The sequence below is a fragment of the Arachis stenosperma genome, chromosome 3 (assembly GCF_014773155.1).
Source record: "Arachis stenosperma cultivar V10309 chromosome 3, arast.V10309.gnm1.PFL2, whole genome shotgun sequence".
NCBI lineage: Eukaryota > Viridiplantae > Streptophyta > Magnoliopsida > Fabales > Fabaceae > Arachis > Arachis stenosperma.
This window is the reverse complement of record NC_080379.1, coordinates 76347210-76355193: the sequence shown is the minus strand read 5'-3', so window position 1 is coordinate 76355193 and position 7984 is coordinate 76347210. Positions and strand designations below refer to the sequence as shown.

The 7984-nt window shown below is 40.4% G+C and overlaps 1 non-coding gene across 1 annotated transcript; it reads left to right on the top strand.

The window, feature by feature from the left end:
* The first annotated feature begins 5067 nt into the window (after nucleotides 1-5067).
* Nucleotides 5068-5176, top strand: LOC130971175 (small nucleolar RNA R71). Its single transcript, XR_009082409.1, has one exon. It is a non-coding gene; the product is annotated as a small nucleolar RNA R71 (small nucleolar RNA).
* The last annotated feature ends 2808 nt before the right edge of the window (nucleotides 5177-7984 follow it).

Below are 7984 nucleotides of genomic sequence, written 5' to 3'. Positions count from 1 at the left end.
GGAATTGAATAGAAGAACAATAGTAATTGCATTAATACTCGAGGTACAGCAGAGCTCCACACCTTAATCTATGGTGTGTAGAAACTCCACCGTTGAAAATACATAAGAACAAAGTGATCATTGGTTTCGGCCCCAGAGAGGGAACCAGAAGAACCAAGATCTGATCTAAGAACTAGATGTCCAAAGCTGAAAATACAATAGTAAAAGGTTCTATATATAGAAAACTAGTAGCCTAGGGTGTACAGAGATGAGTAAATGCCATAAAAATCCACTTCCGGGCCCACTTGGTGTGTGCTTGGGCTGAGCAATGAAGCAATTTCGTGTAGAGACTCTTCTTGGAGTTAAACACCAGCTTTTATGCCAGTTTGGGCGTTTAACTCCCATTTAGGTGCCAGTTCCGGCGTTTAACGCTGGAATTTCTGAGGGTGACTTTGAATGCCGGTTTGGGCCATCATATCTTGGGAAAAGTATGGACTATCATATATTGCTGGAAAGCCCAGGATGTCTACTTTCCAACGCCGTTGAGAGCGCGCCAATTGGGCTTCTGTACCTCCAGAAAATCCACATCGAGTGCAGGGAGGTCAGAATCCAACAGCATCTGCAGTCCTTTTCAGTCTCTGGATCAGATTTTTGCTCAGGACCCTCAATTTCAGCCAGAAAATACCTGAAATCACAGAAAAACACACAAACTCATAGTAAAGTCCAGAAAAGTGAATTTTAACTAAAAACTAATAAAAATATACTAAAAACTTAACTAAAACTACTAAAAACATACTAAAAACAATGCCAAAAAGGGTACAAATTATCCGCTCATCACAACACCAAACTTAAATTGTTGCTTGTCCCCAAGCAACTGAAAATCAAATAAGATAAAAAGAAGAGAATATACTATAGACTCCAAATTATCAATGAAACTTAGCTCCAAATTAGATGAGCGGGACTAGTAGCTTTTTGCCTCCAAACAGTTTTGGCATCTCACTTCATCCTTTGAAATTCAGAATGATTGGCTTCTTTAGGAACTCAGAATCTAGATAATGTTATTGATTCACCTAGTTAAGTATGATGATTCTTGAACACAGCTACTTATTGAGTCTTGGCCGTGGCCCAAAGCACTCTGTCTTCCAGTATTACCACCGGATACATACATGCCACAGACACATAATTGGGTGAACCTTTTCAGATTGTGACTCAGCTTTGCTAAAGTCCCCAATTAGAGGTGTCCAGGGTTCTTAAGCACACTCTTTTTGCCTTGGATCACAACTTTATTTCTTTCTTTTTCTTTCTTTTTTTTTTCTTTCTCCTTTTTTTCGTTTTTCTCCTTCTTTTTCTCTTTTTTCTTTTTGTATTCACTGCTTTTTCTTGCTTCAAGAATCATTTTTATGATTTTTCAGATCCTCAGTAACATGTCTCCTTTTTCATCATTCTTTCAAGAGCCAACAATTTTAACATTCATGAACAACAGATTCAAAAGACATATGCACTGTTCAATCATACATTCAGAAAACAAAAAGTATTGTCACCACATCAAACTAATTAAGCTAGTTTTAAAGATGAATTCGAAATCCTGTACTTCTTGTTCTTTTGTGATTAAAAACAGTTTTCATTTAAGAAAGGTGGTGGATTCATAGGACATTCATAGCTTTAAGGCATAGACACTTAGGACACTAATGATCATAAGACACAAACATGGACAAACATAAGCATAAAAAAAATTCGAAAAATAGAAGAATAAAGAACAAGGAGATTAAAGAACGGGTCCACCTTAGTGATCGCGGCTTGTTCTTCCTCTTGAAGGTCTTATGGAGTGCTTGAGCTCCTCAATGTTTCTTCCTTGTCTTTGTTGCTCCTCTCTCATGATTCTTTGATCTTCTCTAATTTCATGGAGGATGATGGAGTGTTCTTGGTGCTCCACCCTTAGTTGTCCCATGTTGGAACTCAATTCTCCTGGGGAGGTGTTCAGTTGCTCCCAATAGTTTTGTGGAGGAAAGTGCATCCCTTGGGGTATCTCAGGGATCTCATGATGAGTGGGGTCTCTTGTTTGCTCCATCCTTTTCTTAGTGATGGGCTTGAGGTCATGCCTTCTCAATTGAACCGGCTTCCCTCTTGAATCTCTCTTCCATTGTGCGTCCTCTTCACATATAACTGTGAGGACTTGGTCCAACCTTTGATCAAAGTTGACCCTTCTAGTGTAAGGATGTTCATCTCCATGCATCATAGGCAAGTTGAATGCCAACCTTAGACTTTCCGGACTAAAATCCAAGTATTTCCCCCGAACCATAGTAAGATAATTCTTTGGATTCGGGTTCACACCTTGATCATAGTTCTTGGTGATCCATGCATTGGCATAGAACTCTTGAACCATTAAGATTCCGACTTGTTGAATGGGGTTGGTAAGAACTTCCCAACCTCTTCTTCGGATCTCATGTCGGATCTTCGGATATTCACCCTTTTGAGTGAAAAAGGGACCTCGGGGATCACTTTCTTCAAGGCCACAACTTCATAGAAGTGGTCTTGATGCACCCTTGAGATGAATCTTTCCATCTCCCATGACTCGGAGGTGGAAGCTTTTGCCTTCCCTTTCCTCTTTCTAGAGGTTTCTCCGGCCTTGGATGCCATAAATGGTTATGGAAAAACGAAAAAGCAACGCTTTTACCACACCAAACTTAAAAGGTTTGCTCGTCCTCGAGCAAAAGAAGAAAGAAGAGAGTAGAAGAAGAAGAAATAGAGGAGAGGGAGATGGCTTTGTGGTTCGGCCATTATGGGTGGGTTTGGGAGGGGAAGTGGTTTGAATTTGAAGGGTGGGGTAGGTGGGGTTTTATGAAGGATTGATGTGAGTGGTGAGGAGAAAGATGGGATTTGATAGGTGAAGGGTTTTTTTTGGGGAAGAGGTATTGAGGTGATTGGTGAATGGGTGAAGAAGAAGAGAGAGTGGTGGGGTTGGTGGGGATCCTGTGGGGTCCACAGATCCGGAGGTGTCAAGGAAAAGTCATCCCTGCACCAAATGGCATGCAAAAACACGTTTTGAGCCAATTCTGGCGTTAAACGCCGGGCTGGTGCCCATTTCTGGCGTTTAACGCCAGTCTGGTGCCCCTTTCTGGCGTTAAACGCCCAGAATGGTGCCAGACTGGGCGTTAAACGCCCAATTGCTAGCCTCACTGGCGTTTAAACGCCAGTGGGTTCTTCCTCCAGGGTGTGCTATTTTTCTTCCTGTTTTTCATTCTGTTTTTGCTTTTTCAATTGATTTTGTGTCTTCTTATGATCATCAACCTACAAAAAACATAAAATAACAAAAGGAAATAGATAAAGTATAACATTGGGTTGCCTCCCAACAAGCGCTTCTTTAATGTCAGTAGCTTGACAGAGGGCTCTCATGGAGCCTCACATTTTCTCAGAGCAATGTTGGAACCTCCCAACACCAAACTTAGAGTTTGAATGTGGGGGTTCAACACCAAACTTAGAGTTTGGTTGTGGCCTCCCAACACCAAACTTAGAGTTTGACTGTGGGGGCTCTATTTGACTCTGATTTGAGAGGAGCTCTTCATGCTTCCTCTCCATGATGACAGAGGGATATCCTTGAGCCTTAAACACCAAGGATTCTTCATTCACTTGAATGATCAACTCTCCTCTATCAACATCAATCACAGCCTTTGCTGTGGCCAGGAAGGGTCTGCCTAGGATGATGGTTTCATCCATGCACTTCCCAGTCTCTAGGACTATGAAATCCGCAGGGATGTAATGGTTTTCAATCTTCACCAAAACATCCTCTACAAGTCCATGAGCTTATTTTCTTGAGTTGTCTGCCATCTCTAATGAGATTCTTGCAGCTTGCACCTCAAAGATCCCTAGCTTCTCCATTACAGAGAGAGGCATGAGGTTTACACTTGACCCTAAGTCACACAGAGCCTTCTTGAAGGTCATGGTGCCTATGATACAAGGTATTGAAAACTTCCCAGGATCTTGTCTCTTTTGAGGTAATTCCTGCCTAGACAAGTCATCCAGTTCTTTGGTGAGCAAAGGAGGTTCATTCTCCCAAGTCTCATTTCCAAATAACTTGTCATTTAGCTTCATGATTGCTCCAAGGTATTTAGCAACTTGCTCTCCAGTGACATACTCATCCTCTTCAGAGGAAGAATACTCATCAGAGCTCATGAAAGGCAGAAGTAAATCCAATGGAATCTTTATGGTCTCATTTTGAGCCTCAGATTCCCATGGTTCCTCATTGGGGAACTCAATGGAGGTCAGTGCACGCCCATTGAGGTCTTCCTCAGTGGCGTTCACTGCCTCACCTTCCTCTCCAAATTCGGCCATGTTGATGGCCTTGCACTCTCCTTTTGGATTTTCTTCTGTGTTGCTTGGGAGAGTACTAGGAGGGAGTTCAGTAACTTTCTTGCTCAGCTGTCCCACTTGTGCCTCCAAATTCCTAATGGAGGACCGTGTTTCAGTCATGAAACTTTGAGTGGTTTTGATTAGATCAGAGACCATGGTTGCTAAATCAGAGGGGTTCTGCTTAGAATTCTCTGTCTTTTGCTGAGAAGATGATGGAAAAGGCTTGCCATTGCTAAACCTATTTCTTCCACCATTATTGTTGTGGAAACCTTGTTGAGGTCTCTCTTGATTCTTCCATGAGAAATTTGGGTGATTTCTCCATGAAGAATTATAGGTGTTTCCATAGGGTTCTCCTAGGTAATTCACCTCTTCCATTGAAGGGTTCTCAGGATCATAGGCTTCTTCTTCAGATGAAGCATCCTTAGTACTGCTTGGTGCATTTTGCATTCCAGACAGACTTTGAGAAATCAAAATTGACTTGTTGAGTCAATATCTTGTTCTGAGCCAAAATGGCATTCAGAGTATCAATCTCAAGAACTCCTTTCTTCTGACTTGTCCCATTGTTCACAGGATTCCTTTCAGAAGTGTACATGAATTGGTTATTTGCAACCATTTCAATTAGCTCTTGAGCTTCTGTAGGCGTCTTCTTCAGATGAAGAGATCCTCCAGCAGAGCTATCCAAAGACATCTTGGATAGTTCAGAGAGACCATCATAGAAAATACCTATGATGCTCCATTCAGAAAGTATGTCTGAAGGACATTTTCTGATTAATTATTTGTATCTTTCCCAAGCTTCATAGAGGGATTCTCCATCCTTCTGTCTAAAGGTTTGGACTTCCACTCTAAGCTTACTCAATTTTTGAGGTGGAAAGAACTTTGCCAAGAAGGCATTGACTAGCTTTTCCCATGAGTCCAGGCTTTCTTTAGGTTGAGAGTCCAACCATATTCTAGCTCTGTCTCTTACAGCAAAAGGGAATAGCATCAGTCTGTAGACCTCAGGGTCAACCCCATTAGTCTTGACTGTGTCACAGATTTGCAAGAACTCAGCTAAAAACTGATGAGGATCTTCCAGTGGAAGTCCATGGAACTTGCAATTCTGTTGCATTAGAGAAACTAATTGAGGCTTAAGCTCAAAGTTGTTTGCTCCAATGGCAGGGATAGAGATGCTTCTCCCATAGAAGTCGGGAGTAGGTGCAGTAAAGTCACCCAGCACCTTCCTTGCATTATTTTCATTGTTGTTGTTTTCGGCTGCCATGGGTTCTTCTTCTTTGAAGATTTCTGTTAGGTCCTCTATAGAGAATTGTGCCTTAGCTTCTCTTAGCTTTCGCTTCAAGGTCCTTTCAGGTTCAGGGTCAGCTTCAACAAGAATGCCTTTGTCTCTGCTCCTGCTCATATGAAAGAGAAGAGAACAAGAGAATGTGGAATCCTCTATGTCACAGTATAGAGATTCCTTGAGGTGTCAGAAGAAAAAAAAAGTAGAAGACAGAAGTAGAAAATTCAAACTTATCAAAGAAGATGGAGTTCGAATTTTACATTAAGGAATAGTGTTAGTCCATAAATAGAAGGATGTGAGAAGAAGGGAAGTAATTTTCGAAAATTAAGTAAAGGATTTTTGAAAACATTTTTGAAAAACACTAATTGATTTTCGAAAATGAAAGTGGAAAAGAAATCAAGTGATTTTTTTGAAAAAGATTTTGAAATTATAAATGAAAGAGATTTGATTGAAAACTATTTTGAAAAAGATGTAGTTAAGAAGATATGATTGGTTTTAAAAAGATGTGATTGAGAAGATATGATTTGAAAAACATTTTAAAAAGATTTGATTTTGAAAATTAAAAACTTGGCTAACAAGAAAAGATATGATTCAAACATTAAACCTTTCTCAACAGAAAAGGCAACATACTTGAGATGTTGAATCAAATCATTAATTGATAGTAAGTATCTTTAAAAATAGAAAGAAATTGATTTTGAAAAAGATTTGATTGAAAGTATATGATTTGAAAAAAGATTTGATTTTGAAAAAAAAATTTGAAAACTTGAAAAAAAATTTGATTTGAAAACAAAATATTCCCCCTTGTGCCATCCTGGCGTTAAACGCCCAGAATGGTGCACATTCTGGCGTTTAACGCCCAAAATACTACCCTTTTGGGCGTTAAACGCCCAACCAGGTATCCTGGCTGGCGTTTAAACGCCAGTCTGTCCTTCTTCACTGGGCATTTTGAACGCCCAGCTTTTTCTGTGCAATTCCTCTGCTGTATGTTCTGAATCTTCAATTCTCTGTATTATTGACTTGAGAAGACACAAATTAAAAATATTTTTGGATTTTTAATAATCAAAATGCAACTAAAACCAAATAACAATGCATGCAAGACACCAAACTTAGCAGTTTGTATACTACTGACACTAATGAGAATGCATATGAGACACACAAAACACTCAAGTCAAGAGAATTTAAAGATTAGAGTAAGAAATAATCAAGAATTACTTGAAGATCCTTAAGACACATGAATGAATGCATGCAATTGACACCAAACTTAAGATGAGACACTAGACTCAAACAAGAAACATAAAATATTTTTGGTTTTTATGATTTTGTAAATTTTTTGTGCTTTTTTTTTTCGAAAATTATATGGAAAAGAAAATAAAGGTATCAAAATTCTTAATGAGAATTCCAGGTGTTCCGAGGGTTACCTGAAACGTGTAGCTCGGTCTTCTGGCAAGGCCCGAGGTGGGGGGTCTGTGACCCGAGCTGGTTGTGCTGAACGGCGGGGGGTTGTACCTGCAATGACACTCCGATGCTTAAGTTAGCATGGGTCCAAGCAGATATCAAGTAGAATTAGAGTATGAGTTATACCTGGGTGCTCCAGTGTATTTATAGTAGTTGGCTGCGATCATCCCTGGATAAGATATTCTTATCTTATCTTATCTTTTGGGAGATTCATCTCTATCTTTGCGGAACCGCCTTTCCCAGGCCCTTTCGGCCTTTAGGTTTTGGGCTTAGTTCCTTCTGATGGGCCTTTCTTTGGCCAGTTTGTCCGAGGTCCGACCTCGAACGTGGGCCTTGGGTCGAGGTCGGGCCTTCTATCAGCTTTACCGAGTTTGGAGAGCTCGGTCAGGGTATGAACAGTGCCCCTGCCCGAGTTCGTCTTTTTTCGGAAGGTCGAGCTCGGGCATAGTAGTTTTTCAAAATTTGAAAACGGTCGTTTCAGCATTTATTGCTTGTTACCGTTTCTTCCTCGATTTCCGTGCGGCGCTCTGTGGAGGCTTTTATTTATTTGCCCCTTTCTTCATTTTTCTTTGTTTATTCATCACTTCTTTTCGAGCATCTTCTCTTCTTTCTCTCTGTTCTTCGTCTTCCATTTTTTGTGCGTTTTTTCAGAGTTCTTTTCTGCGCCGCCGTTTTTCCTTTCGTCGGAGCTCGTCGCTTTCTTCTTTTCCAGGTTTGCTTTTTTTTTTGCTTTTATTCTTCGTACGCTTCTTTTTTCTGATATCTTCTATGCCCGGGTTGCCCCGAAAAGAGGCGCCGCTATTGCTTTGTATGTGTGTGTGGGGGGACTCTTTTCTCCGATCCATTTTTGTTATTCGAGTTGCTGCCTTCTTGTTTGTAAAAGAACTTTGCTTTCTTTTGTTTTTGTTGAATTTGGTTTTTCTGCCTTTG